General features: G+C 37.8%; 1 protein-coding gene across 2 annotated transcripts in view; it reads left to right on the top strand.

The window, feature by feature from the left end:
- Positions 1 to 439: 439 nt before the first annotated feature.
- HNF4G (hepatocyte nuclear factor 4 gamma) overlaps positions 440 to 19,353 on the top strand; it is a 119,688-nt gene continuing 100,774 nt past the window's right edge. For both annotated transcript variants that reach the window (XM_087420413.1, XM_087420414.1), the window contains exon 1: positions 440 to 947. The gene's annotated coding sequence lies outside the window, so the exon portion shown is untranslated. The remainder of the gene's footprint in view (positions 948 to 19,353) is intronic.

Raw genomic sequence — 19,353 nt, 5'->3', positions numbered from 1 at the left:
CAAGGTGGTCACAGCGTCAGGGCAGAAGTTAACCCCAGCGGCCAAAGTGCAGTTTAATGAAATGGTCGCCGCTTCCCCTAGTGGTGTGGCCGCAGTGCTGTCCCTAGGAACCCATTTAATTCCCTTTAATCATAATTCCGGCCTTTTTCTGGACCTCATTGGCTCGGAGTTATATCTGCATTCTGGGGTCAGCAGATTTCACTCCGCCACCGCTTGTGCAAACGCACTGCCCCAGGGTTGACACTGTCCTAGACGAGGCGTGACCGGGGCGGGGGAGGGGACGGTGCCGGCGTCGCCGGGCCCGCGCGTGGCCTCAGGCGGGGAACCTGGCGGGGCTCCTCCGGGCGCGGGAGGCGGGCGAGAGGACTCCGGCTGCCGATGGTCAAGCGCGGTGCGCCTCGCCCGGACGGGGGTCATTTAGGCGCGTGGCGGTACCGCCTGAGAGCTGCTGTGGCCCGCGGAGGCCGCGGGCTGGGGACCTGCTGGCCCGCCCGCCGGGCGCCCCGGGGCCTTGGGAACTGGGAAATGAGCGCGCCGAGGCGGTGGCGGCCTCGCCGCTTTCAGTTTTCATTGAAGCCGCTGGTTACTGTTTAACGTCCCCACCCACGTTTCAGTTTGTTTAGTAAATCGATCGGACTGTGCGAGTCAGGCCTCTGCCTTGTCGCCATTGAGCAAAGCTAATATTCTCCCGGCATATGGTCTCAAGTCTCGGCTGGAGATCGGCAAAAGCAAACAAACAAACAAACAACAACAAAATCCTTAAGCCTCCTCTCCCAGAGCACCAGCCCCACCCCCACCCCACCTCCGAGCTTTGGGCCAGCTTCCCGGGCTCGGGAAAGTGCGGCCCCGGACGCCGTGCGGGGCGGGTGGGGGCCCCGCGGCCGGGACATGCGGCGGCCGCCGCGCGGCTGACGGCGACGCGGGAGCTCCGGGGCCGCTCCGCGCAGGTGAGTGTCCCGGCCGGCCGGGCCCGGGGCGGGGGCGGGAGGGGCGCCCGCCCGGGAGGGGCTGAGCCGTGGGACCCCCCAGGCCCGGCGGGCTGGAAAGCAGACGCCCCGAGGCCTCCCGCAGCCTGCGGTGGAGGGAAGCAGAGAGCGCTGGAGGAGGGGCAGCGGGGGGCATGCGCAAACCTGTCACCCAGGAAAAGTGAAATAAAAGTTGGATTTGTTTGGGAGAGAAAGCTTTGGTGGCTGTCGGCGGGTCACGTGGTTGCCAGGTCTCTGGGGGCTTTCGTGGAGTTTTTCGTGGCCTGGGGCAAGGCTGGGCATGTGGATAGCTATGGACGGGGGAGGTTTGTGGGGAGGGGCTTGGTCCTGGAGCATCACCCCGAGGCTTTGCTCCAGCCTCAGCTTCTGTCGGTTCTCTGATAGACCCATTTTCGGAGTGGGCATCTTCTGGTGACGCTGCTGGGGGAGATTATAGGAATATAATATATTCATGCATATATATATCAAGTATGTATACATACACTTATATGTACATAAATAAATAATTCTATTTAAATCGTTTTAGCTTCCTTTGGGAAGAAATGTCCACTGTTTAAACGGTGTGCCAGTTAAGCAATAATCATTCCATGGCTAACGGGAATAAGCCAGCACGTGACAAGATCTTTCAAGTGAATATATGTGCTTCATACCTGATGTACTGTGCTTCTAAAACTTGCTCAAAACAGTCAAAGGACCCCTCTCCACCATGCAAACCATCTTCAGCAAGCTTTCCTTTCAAGGGCTGGAGTGTACACGATACAGAATTTCTAAACTTAATGGGGTGTCCTGAAAACTAAACGCCTCATTGACGACAATATTTCCTGTTTTTGTGGTGACTTTCTCCAGCTTTTCCATTCATTTTACATGTATCTTCTCTTTCTTCACAAGCATTTCTTCATCATTAAAATGTTCTTCCTTTCCAGCTATCACTATTTTTCCATACTAATCCTTCTGTCCGCACCTCTCACATTTCCCTCCGTTTGCATCTTCTGTGCAGGCTCTCAGTCAAGCCACATGATCTATTTACTGTGTGTTTGAAGTCAGTGGCCAAGTAGAGTTGGGGTCCTCTCTGGTACCGTTTGGGGGAGGGGATGGGGAAGAGGGGGGTGGCAGTGGTGGTAAACTGCTCATTCTTCACTTTTCAAAGTGGACTGGAAATTTAGAGCCATTTGTTCTCTTCTCATTTCTCCTGAGCTCCATTTATAGGCTTACAAATATGGAATTTTTCTCAATATGCTTTATGAAGGTAGTTCAACCTTTTTACTAAAGTGTGTCTATTAAGATCTCATAAGCATTTTATTATGCAATTGTGATAATAAGCATATGGGACAGCACAAATTAATTTTGAGGACTGCTAAGATTTTTTTAATACCCGCATGGAAATAATAAGTATTTATTTTTGAGTTCCCTGTTTCTTTTGAAAATCTTGTTATTTCTATGAATTCTAAAAGTACTACTTTCTTGTAAAGCAACATGAAAATTATAGTAAAATATAAGGTGAACCTCCTTCCCTGTTCCACTCCATGTGTGTAACCGCCATTGATGCTTGGGATTGTGTCCTCCCATGTGTATAAGCATGGGAATTTTTCTTTCATTATTTCAAAAAAATTGAATAATGATTCATATCATACTAGTGGTCTGAATATTTTTCATTTAATATTTTTCAAATATTTCTCTGTCAATATATGAAGATTCCTTTTTTGATATATCTACCCAACGTCGTCAGCCAACATCCCCCAGAATATTAGCTTGGATTTTCCAATTTCTTACTATTACAAACAGCGATTCAGTGAATACCTGTGTACGTTATCTTTGCAAGAGTACTACAGAAGATTTATTCTGAGAAGAGAATTGCTGGTTCCAGGGAGATGTTCTCTTTAAATTTGATAGATATTGTAAAAAGAATCTTCCTAAGTACCCACAAGATATTTAGTATGCTCTTGCCAACACTGGATAATAATGATGTGTTTCAAGTGTCACTGGTCTGATTGTTGAAAATTGATTTCTCATTATTGGAGCTTAATATCTGGAAATTATATAAACCAGTCTCGGAACATCTGACTTGGAGAGTTTGAGAATTTTGCTTAAAAAATACAATAAAGTGGAAAGAGAATTAAATGCATTTCAAAATGCTGTCTTATTTTGAGCTTGTAAAAGATATCACTGCATTTGTTACTCTCTATCCATTTACTGAATGGCTGGAGATACTGGTACATGGTAAGTGAGAATTTCTATGTCACAAACAAGTGATGATGGTGTGCCTAGCAGTTGCTGTTGTGATTTTAATATTAATGATATATATATTTTAGCTAATACTCATTGAATCCTTAATATGTGCTATGTACTGTTCTAAGCCATTTATATGTATTTTTTCTTTTAGATTCTTTAAATAAATCTGTGTAGTTCATACTAATATTTTCCCCATTTTCAGATGGGAAAAATGAAGCAGACAGAAATTTAAAAACTTGCCTAAGGTCACACATCTAGAGGGGATAAAACTGGGATTCAAATCCAGGCGCTGTAGCTCTAGGCCGTGAGAGTGACCATAGCTGCTCCACGTGGTCATCGGTTGCTCACTGCACAGGGGTGCCCAACTGAGGGGGAAGTGGGGACTGAAACATTGACCTGACCCCACAGGCCAAGCGGTGAACTCTTGCTGTTGGCTGAGTGTTCCTGGGGGAAGGCACTTTTCTAGGTCGCAAAATGCCTGTAAGGTCTTACTTAGCAGCACCTCCGCTCCTGACTATCAGGAGCTACATGTATCCATGTTTAGATACTTATTTAAATACCTTTGGAACTCAATACTCTCTTGCCCGTTCCTTATGGGTACTCCTTAAAGAACAGATCTGCCAATACTTCCTTCGTTATATTTAATACATGATGACACAATATGCTGTCTACATGGGAGAGTTAGCTCATAGCCTCTGTTGCTCTGTTGCCGTGAAGACTTTGGGTTTTATCAAGACAGTTTTCTGGAAAATGCATAAGGAGTTCATTTTTTTTTCTTTTTTCATGATTCTCTTAACATTTTAGGAATATGAAGGTCTTTGAGAATGACCAGCTCATGGCATATAAGCCAAGAGAGAAGGCTTTGTTGCCACATAGGGAGGCTTAGATCCCTGCTCAGCTATTTACTAAAAGGGGGACAGAGTATGGGGGACTTGGGCAAGTTAACCTCTTTGAGGCCTATTTCTTCATTTTTGAAGTGTATGTAATAACAGCGCTCTCATAGAATTGGTATGATGATTAAGTATGTTAATACGTGAAAACAATGCCTACCATATATTGAGCACCCAATATGTATTGTTGTTGTGGTAGAATGAGAAAATGCATCTAAAACTGCTTGATTTATAGTAAGTTCTTAATAAACGTCACCTGTTTTTATTCACCCTCTCTCTAGAGAAATTGTATTTACATACACAGACAAATTGCGTAAGACTTCAAGAGTCTGTGGACCCCTAGAGACCTGGCCAAGCCCTTGATAGGCCTCGGAGATGCAATGATGAATAAGATAGACAAAGTCCCTGACTTCATGGAGCTTTTAGCTAAGCAGTATAGACAAGGATCGCCATGAGTGTAGTTCAACGGGTATTACATGGGGTTTGGAATCATTAAAACCTGTGTGCAAATCTCATTTCTGCCCTCTGCCAGCTGTGTATCCCTGAGCAAGTTACTTAATATTTCTGTGCCTCAGTTTAAAAAGTTGTAAATGAGAATAATAGTCCTCACTCTCAAAGTATATGTGGATTAATTCCTATATTAGTTAAATCAAGCATTTTATTTGTTGAATGTTTGACACTTTGTGCTCTATTTCAATATAGAAGAATCACATTTATATCTGATAGCAAAAAGTCCACATAGACATCTAGGCAGTCTCATTTAAAAGTATTGGCTGATAACATCATCTGGGCCTGGTAATTTAGTTATGTTTGAATATTTGGAATCTCTGAGTATTGTTCCTTTAGACTTGCATACTGTGTTGTGCTTTGCTTGTGCTCTTAGCTTACTGAAGATTATGGACTCTGTCCCATTAATTTTTTTTTTTTTGCATTTTCTTGTTTCAGGCATTAATGGCTATAGTTTTCAAATAAAGTTAATGTATATTAATTTAGCAGGAATTAAGTTATATGCACTGTACTAGGTGCCTGGAATACAAAGATGAATAAAGCAGTGTTTCTACCCTCAAACACAAATAATCTGCTTGGAAGACAAACACATATAACCGTCTATAACTTAAAGTGATAACTATTGCATTAGTACAATGGATAGAAATACCATGGAAAACGGAAGCACAAAGGACACGTTTAGCTTGAGTGGCCTGGAGAGATTTCATGGAGGAGTTAATGAGTTTATGATGAGAACTTCCTGAGTAGAGAAGAATCCAACGGGTGTTTGGGGCAAAGAAGATTACATCTGGAGTAGTTGGAATGGCGGGAGATGAAGTGGGGAAGAAACCCTGGGCCAGATTCTGACAATCTTGAATGCGAAGTGATAAAGATTTGAGCTACATGCTCTAGGCAATGGGGAGCCATCAAAAGTCTGTAAGTGGGTGGGGTTGTGAAAGCTCTCTCTCTTTTTTTTCTTGAGATTCATTGGCAGCATTTTGGAGGATGGATCAAAGAGGGAGAGACAAGAGATAGGGGAATAGTAGGAAGCTTTCACAATGGTCCAGTGGCAATGAAGATGTGAAGACGATAGGATAGACTCTATAGATGCTTTGAAGGTCTTGAAACTGAATTTGAGAACTGTAGAATATGGAAGGTGAGGGAATTCGAGGGGTTGAAGCTGACCTCAAATCCATATTTTTTAGGATTTTACCGGAAACTTTGATTTGACCATGGTCATTATGGGTTTACAATTTTTTAACAATTATATCCCTGTGAGTTTTTTATATTTTAAAACAGTTTGTAGGGCAAAGCTAAATTTTATTTGGTCGTTTGAGCCAGGTTATGATGTGCTTAGGAAGATTATTGTTTCCCTAATTTGGACTGATTTTTAGCAAGGTAATTATTATTTCTAATCTGAATTTTTGCAACAAGCAGCTGTTCTCCCTTCCTAGTCTTACTGTTCTTCAATCAGTTCCCCAATAGCAGTTATAGTGATGTAGAGAAAAGAAATCTGATCATTGTCTTTTATCCTCCATTTAAAGCAATTTGTTAACTTCTTAATGCCCCTTAGTGTGATGTCCAAGTGTCTTCGTATCACTAGACTCCATGTGACTTGGTCCATGATTTCCACTCCAAGCCTCATCTCTCTCTTCCTGAGATCTGTTACTTTAGACTTTAGCTGGAATAAATCTCTTTTCGTTCCTCAAATGCATCATGCTCTGTACCTTCAAAAGTGCTGTTTCTATTGTTTGGAACACTCTCAGCCACCATCACCATCATTTTTCCCTCATCATTCTAGCCAATTTCTGCTTATTTTGCAGGTCTTTGCTGAAACACCACCTTCACAGTCTTTCCTGACTTCCTGACCCAATATACCAATTTAATTGTATCTCGTTCTTTGCTTGTCATGATACCTACCAACTTCATCATGCGTTGTGGTTGCATGTTTGATGATCATTCTCCCAGGCTTGACTGCTAGACCTCTGAGGGGAGGAACTGTGCTGTTCTTGTCCGCTTCTTTAGTTGAGCATTTAGTTGAAATATAATGAGTATATGTTCACTGAATGAATGAGTATCTGTAATGGAGAAGGAAGGTGAAATACTAATAATAAAATTAAAACATTCATTAAGAACCTAATTTTCAAGCACTATGCTCTATATCGGGGATTAAGCAATGACTAGAAACAATTTTCTCCTAAGATTTTCATGTTTGGTTGGGGATATCAATAAAAGAATTATTACTCACTGTGATAAATACAAACGTTGAGTGCTAGAGAAGGATTATAAAAACCTAGCAGAAGGCCCACTAACTTTTCCTGGTGTTGGTTACACAAGAGATGACATATGAGTTCTTTAAGTCAAGAGAGGTATAATTTATTGGTATTGAGATATAATTATATTGATATAATTAAGGTATAAATTACATTGAGTAAAATCTGTCCTTTTTAAGCATACATTTCAATGTTTTGTGAAATGTGTGCAGTTGTGTAACTACTCCCACAATGAAGATATAGAACAGTTCTGTACCCCTCCTCCCCAAATTCCCTTACGCCCTTTAGCAGTCAGCCCCTCCACCTCCTCAGCCAACCACTGAGGTGATTTCTGTCTCTAGTGTTGCCTTTTCCAGAAAAATATATAAATAGAATCATGTAGTATGCAGCCTTTTGTGTCTTGCTTTTTGTCATTTAGCACAATAATTTTGAGATTCAGCCATCTTGTCATATGTACCAGTAGTTTATTCCGTTTTTAGAAAACAGATTTATGAGGTACAATTGACATACAATAAACTGCACGTATTTAAAGTGCACAATTAAAAAGTTTTGACAGACGTATATACTCATGAAACAATCACCACAATAAAGATAGTGAATGTAACCAACACCCCTAAAGGTTTCTTCAAGCTCCTTTGTAAACCCTGCCTCCTGCTCGCCCCTGAGATAACCACTGGTCTACTTTGGCCCTGCAAATTAGTTTGCATTTCCTAGAATTTTATATCCATAGGATCATACAGTACTGTATTCTTTTGGGTCTGGCTTCTTTTACTTATCATAATTATTTTGAGATTCATTCATTTTGTTGCATCTATCAATTCTTTCTTTCTTTTTTTTTGGCTGAATAGCATGACCTTGTATGGATATGCCACAATTTGTTTATTCATTGACCTGTTGATGAACATTGGATTGTTTCCAGTTTTGGGCTTTTACAGATAAAGCTGCTATGAACATTCTTGTACTAAGTCTTTATGTGGACATATGCTTTCATTTGCTTTATATAATTACCTAGGAGTATAATGGCTGGATCATATGGAAGAAAGGGTCATAGTGGTTTCCAGAGTAATTATACCATTTTATGTTTCCACCAGTGGTATATGAGAGTTCTAGTTTTTTCACATCCTTACCAACATTTGGTATGGCCACTTTTTTAATTTTAGACATTCTAAAAGGTATGTGATGAGATCTCATTATGGTTTTAATTTGCATTTCCCTAATGACTAATGAGTCTGAGCTTCTTTCACGAGTTTATGTGCCATGTATGTATTTTCTTTGGTGAAGTTTTGTTCAAAACCTATGCATCTCCCCCACCTTTTTAAAATTCAGTTGTCTTCTTATTATTAAGTTGAGTTGTAATAGTTCTAGATATATTATAGATACAAGTCCCTTACCAGATATAGGTTTTTAAAATATTATCTCCCCATATGAATTTATTCTTGTGCGAGGGGTAGGATTTAACCAAAAGAAGAGAGTAAAGGATATTTTAGTCTTAAATAAGAATAGCATGTGCAAATGAAAAAAATAAAGTTGATTTTATGGTTTTCTGAGGCCCCAATATGTGGTCAAATAGGAAACGGCTGTGGAAAGTGAGTTTACAAAAACAGAAAATGGAGACTTTTCTGTGTCATGCTATGGAATTTAGACTTTTTTTGTGAGCACTAACATTAATAAATATCAATACAGTAAAAATATTGCTACTAATAATTGAGCTTTACAGTTTATAGAATTCTTTCATATGGAAAATTTATAGTGTTTTCCCCTACATTATTTTATTTAAGTCCTGTGACAACCCTGGGAAGACACTGAGACTTGGAGGCCAATGTAGTCAATATTAAATATGGGTTTTCGGATCTTGAGCCAATATCTCTTTAGCGTGTGTGTGTGTGTGTGTGTGTGTGTGTGTGTGTAAGCTTAATGTGTGAAGAAAGAGTGACAGCTGAGTTGGTCTGCAATCAGTAGGGCAGCGGCCAGTGTCCTGCTCAGCTCTGGTAGATGGTACAATAGACCCTGATAAAGTTTAGGGAGTATAGGTATACTTTGCAAATGACAGTTCACAGTTAACATAGAATGTTTCACAAAAATTCCAAAATCTCAAAGGTTTTTCTAGTTTCTGTGAATTTTCTTTTAGTTGTCCTTTATTTATAAATTGATTCTAGGTAAATAAAGTAAAATTATATGTATTTGTTAGTTAATTTGCTAAGGGCAAAAATATAGTATGACCAAGTTCTTTATTTTTTAATTTTAATTTTTTTAGTTTCTCATAGGAAGTTCAAAGATAACGGGAAGTTTTCAAACATAATCGTTGGGTTCAATATATTCTGTTTCCATTATCCTGCTAGGGTCCTGACCTATACCTATACCTTTCTTTCCCCATACCACTGACAGGTACCACTTGTACCTGAGGTCAACTTCAGAAATGGGAAAAAAATTACATGCTGAACAGGCTCAAAATTTAGGAATTCACTTCCTTCTTTCCTTACTTCCTTCCTTCTTTCTTTTTCTCACTTGGAAGTTTTGAAATTTCCTCCTTTTTTGCGAATTTCGTCCATTTTTAACTCCTGTGGGTTCTTTTCATCATAAAGAAATAAGGAGATTGTAATCCAGGGTGATTGAAATACTCATACTCCTAAGTGAGGGATTTATCTATATCAAAATATTCTCTTACCAAGAACGTAAAAATGAATTAATGATTAATTATGTCTAATGTGTCCATACACATTACTGTGTCTTACTTGTATATCTTTTGTGTAATCATTTCCAAATCACTTGAAGAGCTGCTCATGTGTTGGTCTGTGTGTCTATGCAGATTTAGCATGGGCTCTGCCATTTTCTCACAGATTAACCTGGAAGGCCAGAACGTCTTTTAAAACATTTTTGCAAAATCGTCCTCATCAAGTTTATATTACTTAGATAGTTTGGGGAAATGAAAGGAGCATGCAGGCTTTGGAGTTCAAAAATTTGATTCAAACCTGTAGTACTTGGGCACGTTAGCCAACTGGGCACTGCCTTATTCATGGGCACAGTGTGTTGTGAGACTTAAATAAGACGGCATTTAAAGTGTTCAACATGGAGTCTGGCACAAGGCAAATGCACTTAATAAATATTGAGTTTGCGTGCTATCTTGAGTCTTCTTTATATTAATTTAGTGATATTTCTATATATTTAGCCCTATTTCTGTAGGTTATATATGTGTATGTATATATATATATTTACATACACACATATATATAAACACACACGCTACTTCTATTATTATCATTAACTACTTTGACTAGTTAACATTTATTAAGCACTTTCTGTGTGCTAAGCACTAAGTGGTTCACATAAATCATTTAATCCTTATACTAACTCTATAAGGTACAAACTATCATTATCTCCATTGTGCAGACAAGGAAACTGAGGCAGAGAGGTTAAATACCCAATTGATACTGCCTAGCTAGAGAAGGTAAGCCTTAGGTATGAACCAAGGCCGTCCGACTTCAGAGCTCGTAGTTTCCTCTTCTAATAATTTTCATACCTAAAGTGTTATGCAATTAATCTCATCTCCATTTTCACAGTATCTTTTACAGCTAAAAATGAAATAAGGTAATTTTATTTTTCTCATTTTCTTATGTCCCAACAGTTATCTATACGAAGCATGTGAATGATTTCACTGGACTCATTGGAGCCTCTATTATTAAAATAACTTATCTGATATTTCATGTAAAAGCAAACAAATGGTAGATTGACTTCTGAGACAGGTTAGAAGAGATTGTAAAACACTGAACTGGAGCTTTTAATTGAAACTAGTTTATTAAGTCAGGAATAAAAATCATAATAGTCACATGTTTGATGAAATAAAACCTGATGCTTATGGTATCGGTTTTAAGAATTTTTATCTAGTTTTGCACAATGAATTGAAACATTTGAATATTCAGTTAATTATAAATGTGTATACATTACTATCTTCTCTTCAGAAGTCAAGGATAAGTAAATTAAGTAAATTTCTTAATTAGTGATTGTCTAATGATGAAACTTCTTGGGAAACTAGGCTTACAAAGCCTGGAGTATTTTAAAAGATGACTTTCCTTCCTTAGTTTACTTCTTTCTGGGCAAAGAGTCCTGCTCCCTGAAATTATCCTCATTATGGACACATTAAACAGGAAATGTAAGTATATTTATACCTGGCATTTATAGTATGTATTGAACTACTTTCCATTACTACGTGGCTTATGAATTTTAATGGTCATATTTTTCTTCCATTTATGCATGGATTCCCAGAAAGTTAAAATTTATATAACTTGCAAAGTAATTGTTATCTAGGTAGAGAGTATTTTTGATATATGTTCTCAAACTGCCTTAAACACAAATTGTAACGGAGAAAAACAATATGCACACATAACATGTAGTTCTTTTATGTAAGCCTAAAATAATTTTGAAAAATATTGTAGTTTTCTACCTACATAAAGCACATATTTTTCTTATAAGTGAGTCCAAAACTTGACTTTTTATTTTGTGAAATTGAACTGATAACTTGTGTATTTGAAACAAGTAGCTAAGATAAAAATGTATCCTTTGTTAAAAAGAGTTATAATTCAATTAGGCAAGAGTTTTTGAGTGAGTATTATGTGTAAAATGTAGTGGCTGAAGTCATGTACAGAATAAATAGAATCCCTAGTTTAGGAACTAGCAAACTAATTGGAAAATAAATACAAAAATAATTCTCCTTCAAGTTGGTTTATGGTAAGTGCTGTAATATACTTATCACTTATTCCAGCCAACTGATATACATATATATACATATATATTCATATATGTGTGTTTGTGTATATATATTGTTTACACCCAAATAATATACGTGAATAATATACATTAGTATATGCACACACATACATATACGTTTGTATTTATATTCTAAATATATGAGATGCTTCATTCCAAGTTTAATTAAACTAAATAAAAGAGCTTAAGCATTCTTAATCATTTGCTATATTTTCCATTATCTATGACAGGTGTCTGTCTTGTAGTTAAATATTATTCCTTGAACAATTTGTCAATTTAAAAGAAAATAAAGAAGAATCAAAGGAGGGTAACTATCAAAACTAGTGAAGCTAATTTTGAAAACAGAAGAAAATGGGAGCAAAATGTGGGAAATTAAGTCAATCTAGAATTATATAAATCCATTTCTATAAAAATATATACACCAAAGAGATTGCATAGCTTCTCTTTTTGGTATAGTGTATTCCAGACATAGGGAGAGTAGGCAGAACTTATCTCAAAAATACTTTTTTTTCTACCTGAAGAAAAAGAATAAATAAAATATTTTTTTTAGGTAGGTGTTTTAGTTTGCTAGGGCTGCCATAACAAACTACCACAGACTGAGTGTCTTAAACAACAGAAATTTATTTTCTCACAGTTCTGGAGGCTAGAAGTCCAAGATCAAGGTGTTGGCAGGTTTGATTTCTTCTGAGGCCTCTCTCCTTGGCTTGTAGATGGCCATCTCCTTGTGTCTTCACATGGTCTTCCCTTTGTGAGTGTTGGTATCCTAATATCCTCTTAAAAGGACAGCAGCCATAGTAGGTAAGGGCCCACCCATATGACCTCATTTTACCTTCATTACTCTTTAAAGGCTCTATCTCCAACAACAATCATATTCTGAGGTACTGGGGATTAAGACTTCAACATACGAAGTTCAGGGTAGGAGGGCACAATTCAGCTCATAACAGCAGGGTAACCATAAAGTGATTTAGTCTTATTACAATCTTACATGTTCAAATCTTCCTTATGTTCATGCATATATTTGTTTTAGACTGTAAGTTAAATCAACTCAGTCCAAAACAAAACCGTTTATGTTGACCTCTTCAAAGCCTCCCTCTTAACACTCACCCCCATCCACACTTCCTTTTCATTGTTGGCTTAATGCGTCTTCCCTTTTGACCAGTCTCTCTGGTTAGGACAAATGGCAAAAATTGATGTGGCTTGAGGGTACCATCTGGAGTTACTGAACAATACATAGAAAGAAGAATCTTCCATGAATAATCTAGAGATAAGTCAGTTATTTAAAAAAAAAATATTTCTACTGTCTGCTACATGTATGCCTACTATTATTTGCCAATCTTGGCCTTTAAGTAAATGGTGCAGTGTTTTGATGAAGTAATAGTCGAGGGAACTTCTACGGGTGTGTATGTCTGTGTCACTGCATCTATCAGAAGTTAAAGAGCAATGCCAAATCAAGCTGAACTCCAAAGTAGGGCAGATACTGTGTTTGCATTTTGGAGAAACATTTAAAATATGTCTTTCAGGTTTTTACTCTGTACTCGATCCAGGGCCTCATACAGGCGTATACGCATCTCCTTAATTTATAAGCATTGAGTTTAAGTAAGAAGCGTTGAGTTTACACAGGAATATATACAAAAATTCAGATACTGCTAAACTGGGTATCTCTTGAATTAACGGGAAAGAGACGTACAGCAAAGCACCATACATGCCAATAGCAAAAGTGCGAAAATGTCAGACCAGTTCTGAGGGACCCGATCCGTGTTTGCATCCTTTCTTCCCTGGTTGGGAGAGAGAAACACACAAGGCCTCCTTTAAGGGACAAAGGGCAGTTTCTGCATTTGAAGTTATGCATTAAACAGATTGTTTCAGAGTTTCTCAGGTAGAATCCCAACAACTCAGATTTCAGTAAAAGCTCCATGATTCACTCTCACAAACACTTTAATTTTACTAACAGTATAATTGCAAATCATGGGTGTTTGGAACAATGTGCCCACTCCAGTGAGTCTGTTTTAAAATTGTGAAAGATTAGTTGCTTTATGTCTTTAGCCCTCTTGCAGTAAGTGTCTTAGGAACAGGAGCTCATTGATTTAGAGAAAATTATCAGTCTTGGTATGGTGTGGTGTGTGTAAAGTGTTTAAGACAGAGAATTAGACAGTAGACTGGACCACTGAGTGACCCTTGACCCTTATTTAACTTCTTTGTGCTTTAGTTTGCCCATCTCTAATCTAGGATAATACTGCCTCCTTTCATACGGTTCCTGAAAATCTTAAATTGGACAACATATATGAGACATCACCCAGCACCATTTTCTGGTACTTGGCAGTTGCTTAATAATTGGAAATATCCTTTCTTTTCTTCTCCGTGATTTTTAATTTCATTTTATGATATTTAAAATAGATATTTAAAACAATCCTCTTAATTTTTTGCTTAAACCAAAAACCTGGCGTTGTCCGTAATCTCTGTCTTTTTCTTACACACCCTATCTAATTTGTCAGTGAATCAGAGATCTGCCAATATTACTTCCAAATGAGCCTTGTGTCTTTTGCTCATCCTCATCTCTACTGCTGCCATGTGATCCAAGCCACAATAATTGCATATCCGGACAGCTGCAGCCATTTATTAACTGCCCTCTCAATTTCCATATTGTTCCCTTCAAGAGTGATTGTCTTAAAACATAAATAAGAACATGTCATCCGTCTGCTTAAAGCCATCCAGTTGGTTTCCCGTTGTACCAGGTTTCCCGTTGTACCAGGTTTCCCGTTGTACCAGAAATAAAGTCCAGACTCTTTATTGTGGCCTCTGAGGGCTTTGATGTTCTGGCCTCCCCCTGTCTCGCTGTCTCTTTCCTCTTGCAACTCTCCTTTACTCCCTGGTTCTAAACACATTCAGCTTTTCTCGGTTCCCAGTAAAAGCCAAGTTACTTTTCATCGTAGTATCTCTGCCGTTTGCATTCCATACGCCATCTAAACACACCCCCACCTCTCACACATAAACATCACATGAATATCTTCATCCTTCAGTTCTCAGTTTAAATGTCACCTCCACAGAGAGAGTTTCTAGAAGTTTCCTCAGATTCTTAAATGCCGCTTCTTCCATATTTTCTGTTGACTGGAGAAAATCAATTTGGCCCAGCTGGCTGGGAGATCTCAGCAGAAGAAACTTGGGTGGATATTGTAAAAAGGGATAAAAGAAAAGACTAGGAGACCAAGAGAAGAAAGCAAATTAGGATACTAAATATTTAATAAAGTAAAAAAAAAAGTCTAACACATTGGTTATTTTACATACATTCTTGAAAACTTGTATTTCATGACATAATTTTTTTGTTTGGGTTAAGAGATGATAATTATTACTTATTGCTACTTTAGGACTCTAAAGCAGGACTCTGCAATAGAAGTATAGTGCAACCCCATATGTAATTTTTTAAGTTTTCACATAGCCACATTGCAGGTAAACAGAAACAAGGGAAACTAATTTTAATAATCTGTTTTATTTAACCCAATATATCCCAAATGTAATCATTTCAACATAAAATCAATATAAACATAAAAACTATTATGGTTTACATTGTTTTTCATCATAAGCCTTTGAAATCTGGTGTATTTCTTACACTTGCAGCACATCTCAATTCCCACTAGTCACAGTTCAAGGGCTCAGCAGCCACGTGTGGCTAGTGGCTACCTTGGTGGTCAGGGCAGATCTAAAGGTTATTCAAACAAGATTCAATCTATACCACTCTTTCGTCATCTGGGAAGATTTTTTTTTTTTTTTTTTATGAGGAAGATCAGCCCTGAGCCAGCATCCATGCCAATCCTCCTCTTTTAGCTGAGGAAGACTGGCCCTGGGCTAACATCCGTGCCCATCTTCCTCCACTTTATATGAGATGCCGCCACAGCATGGCTTGACAAGCAGTGCCTCGGTTTGTGCCTGGGATCCGAACCCGGGCGTCAGCGGCAGAGCGCATACACTTAACCACTACACCACGGGGCAGGCCCCTGGGATGATTTTTTATTTAATTTTGTGACCATCTAACTCTGAATTAGTTTTTTACATTAGATACATCAACTTTCTGTTTTCCATGATTTTTAATAAATTTATGGGAAAAATATTTTCTCAACATTTATGAAAATGAAAAACCTATCTCGTCTCTCTTAATTATGTTTCAGGATAAGCAGGGTTGACAGGGGTCAGTTTACATCAGAGAGTTGATGCTGCTAGACTTTCTGCTACTTGTAAGATTTAGTTGCAAGGCGATTTATATGGAAACAGCATATACAAGTGATTCTCAAAGTTGGTTGGGCATCGGAATTACCTGGAGAGCTAGTAACCATCCAGAGAGTTTTGGATGTCGGTCTGGGGTAGGACCGAGAATCTGCATTTGCAGCATGCTTCCGGGTGCTCCTGCAACAGCTGGTGGAGGTGGTTACTGGCAGAGGTCACCTCATCTGCCCTCATGCACAGGCTTGTCCGGATTGCCCTGAGCAACACCTTTCATTTCTTCATGTGGTGGGTGATGCAGACCCTGGAAACCACTAATTTTGTCTGTTTATTTGTGTGTGTTGGGGGCGTTGTGGATGGAAGAGGACACCTATCCATTCATTATAGTCTTGTATTCCATTTGGAGAAAAGAGGAACAAAAGAACCTTATTGGGAGGAAAGAGAACCAAATAACACATTTCAGAACAGGACGTTGTTAAAGAAACGCCATTGAGATCAGGGAGCAACACAAACTCCCTGGTGACTATTCCTTATATTTTACTTTTGCTTTGAGGGTATGGAAGAGTGTCTATATTCTAGGTCTAGATGATAGACTTTTAATGAAGCAATAACAGCTCTGTTGAATACTCACCAAAAGTCTAATATTTCCCCCACTGTGATATATCTGTTTTTCTAGCCATTTTAGTATCCACTAAGTTCCAAATCTTAAAATTAGCTTTGAGGTTCATGTGGAAATAAACACCATTGTTTAGATGAAAGAATAATGCTTGTACAGCTACTGTATCACATTGAATTTCTACAAAGCAGCAATTGTGTGAATCACGCCTCAGTGAATACTAGTAAAAGTAATGTTAAATTTCTGAGTGATGAGAAAAGTCATTATCAAACTAAATATAACTTTGATAAAGCTATGAGTTTGAATTTTTTTTTTTTCTGAGGAAAATTCACCTTGAGCTAACATCTGTGCCAATCTTCCTCTATTTCTGATGTGAGTCGACACCACAGCATTGCTGATGAGTGGTGTAGGTCCTCGCCCAGGATCCAAACCCCACGAACCCAGGGTGCCAAGGTACAGCATGCCAAACTTACCCACTACACCATGGGGCCAACCCCTGAAAAATTTTTTGAAAGGTTAAATTTAGGAAAAAATCAAGTGAAATTCATCTTTCCTCTTTATTTTCTCTGCAAGCTTTAATTTTCTGTTGCATTATCTAAAATTTATTGACCACTTATTATTGGCCAGGATTGCTCTAAATGTTTTACCTGCGTTAACTACTTTAGTCCTCATAACAGCCCAAGGTCTTTATTATTATTGTTCTTGTTTTACAGGTAGATGTTACACAGCCAGTTAGCAGCAGGGATGGTATTCTGGAACACTTAACTGCTGCATTATTTTCTTCTCTCTGAGATTGAGCTGCTTTAATTTGTTCTTTTCAGGTGCGATCCTTTCTTCCTTGATCTCCTCCTATTCTACAAATTTATACCCAATTACATATCCATTTGAATTTTTTTCCTTTCGCATAATTCAGGACTCTTGCCTCCCACCATGTCTCCTGGCTGCCACTCACCTTATCAGAAAGTAGAATCCCTCTTTTTTTCCCTTAGATCTGCCCTTTAGTAACATTTTACATTAATTAGTTCTTGAAACTCTCAATATATTCATACCTGGTCTTAATTAGCAGAGCAGAATTAAAACAACATTCCAGGAATTTTTTTTAAATGAAAATTAAATCACTCACTATTCAGCACGCACACATTTCCTTTTTGCACCTTTCTGTCCAGTCTCTTATATATGTTTGTTTATGGGTGTGCATATGTTTCATGGTTATTCACCAGGAATAATTTGTATTTAGATTTTTTCCTAATTATTGAATTAAAACTTGTTTCTTTTTAGAGTAATCTTTAGAATTATCTTTGTAATATCACATACAAATTCCATTCAATTGAAATAACATAATCTACCCAGCCATTTTTCTATTGTTGTACAGGTTGATTTTAATTATTTCCTGTTCATAATTTTGTAATGAATGTTTGTGCATGAACACAACTTTTTAAAAAACTGATTTCCCTAGTATTAATTTCTATAAATTAATTTTAGGGAAATTGACCTAATTTGACAAATTTATTAAGTCAATGAGTCAGCTTTTTTCTAGTTTTTGACACATATTGTTGTAATGCTTTTAACTGAAGGATTTTTTATTCTTCTAGAGTTGTAGCTAATCTTAAGCATACACCCAAATTTTTACATGTGTAAAATGTAACTATTGCCAACTAAAATAGAATATTTTCAGGTCCTTAAAAATTACCCATTGTGCTCCTACTCAGACATAGATTAAAGTTGCCTATGTTACGGTTTGTATTAGTAGCTTTTTCTTTTTCATTGTTCTATAGTATACCATTGGGTGAGTATACATCAGTTAATTTACCAAGTCTACTGTTGATGGACATTTGGGTTGTTTCCAGTTTGGGGCTTTACCCTAAACCTGCCTTAAGCATATTTAACATGTCTTTTGTTGGACCTGCGCCCTCATTTCTGATGGGTATATTACCAAGAGTGGAATTACTGGATCATAGAGGATACGTACATTTAGCTAACATTATTTTTTTAAGCTTTAAAATCTATTTAAAGTCCTAGTGGAAACATTCCTATATTGTAAATTGGTAAGACTATTATATTCATCATGCAAAAGAGGAGAGAATAAATAATTTAGGAAAGTGGTAACAGAGTTCAATCTAGAAACTGTCTTTCATTTGTGGCAAAACTTAACAAGTTCTACCTGCCTTTGATGATTCCCTTTCTTTCTGTTTGAATTTGTCATACATGAAACTATATAACTATTAGTTCACATAAATATATTCCCAAACTGTTAGACTTTTATTATTATTACTATTTTTATTGAGATATGTGACATATATTATTACTATTTTGGCTATAAATACCCTTTACTTCCGTTCTTCGGATTTTGCTCATGCCATTGTGTCTGCCTAGAATCACATCTTCAATAGTCTTTTTATGTTTTCCCATTCCACTTTGTTTATCACTTCACACTTAGTAAGTACTGAATACACACCGGCAACTGGCAGGTAGGTATTTTTCTGTGTTAGTGAACCCAATGAAACCATACCCTTGCACTATGTTTAACACAGAGTTCCTATAAATAGTTCAGGTAAGCACAACAAACACAAACACCCCCACACACAAATCCTGAATTTTATTGTGTGTTAGTGAGCATGATTTTGAAGTCTTACTTTTTATTTGAGTAAGGTTATGAGAACAATACGTTTTAAAGAACTTAAGCTATTCTTAGAAATTATATCATCTGCTCATCTTAAGGCCAAATTTTCTCTAAATGATTCAGATGATTCTTTTATGTTCTCTCTTATACCTCTGAACCAGGAAGTGGGTGCAAAAAATTCCTGTAATACAGGCTTTCATGCATAGTCATTAAGCAGCTTTTATTTGTTAGGGTGTGGCTGCAATAAATAATTTCTCTCTGGGACACCCAAATTATAGCC

The sequence above is a fragment of the Ceratotherium simum genome, chromosome 31, assembly GCF_057802395.1.
Source record: "Ceratotherium simum simum isolate JZ-2026a chromosome 31, ASM5780239v1, whole genome shotgun sequence".
NCBI classification, from domain to species: Eukaryota; Metazoa; Chordata; class Mammalia; order Perissodactyla; family Rhinocerotidae; genus Ceratotherium; species Ceratotherium simum.
The sequence above is the reverse complement of the archived record's forward strand: the minus strand, read 5'-3'. Positions and strand labels throughout refer to the sequence as shown.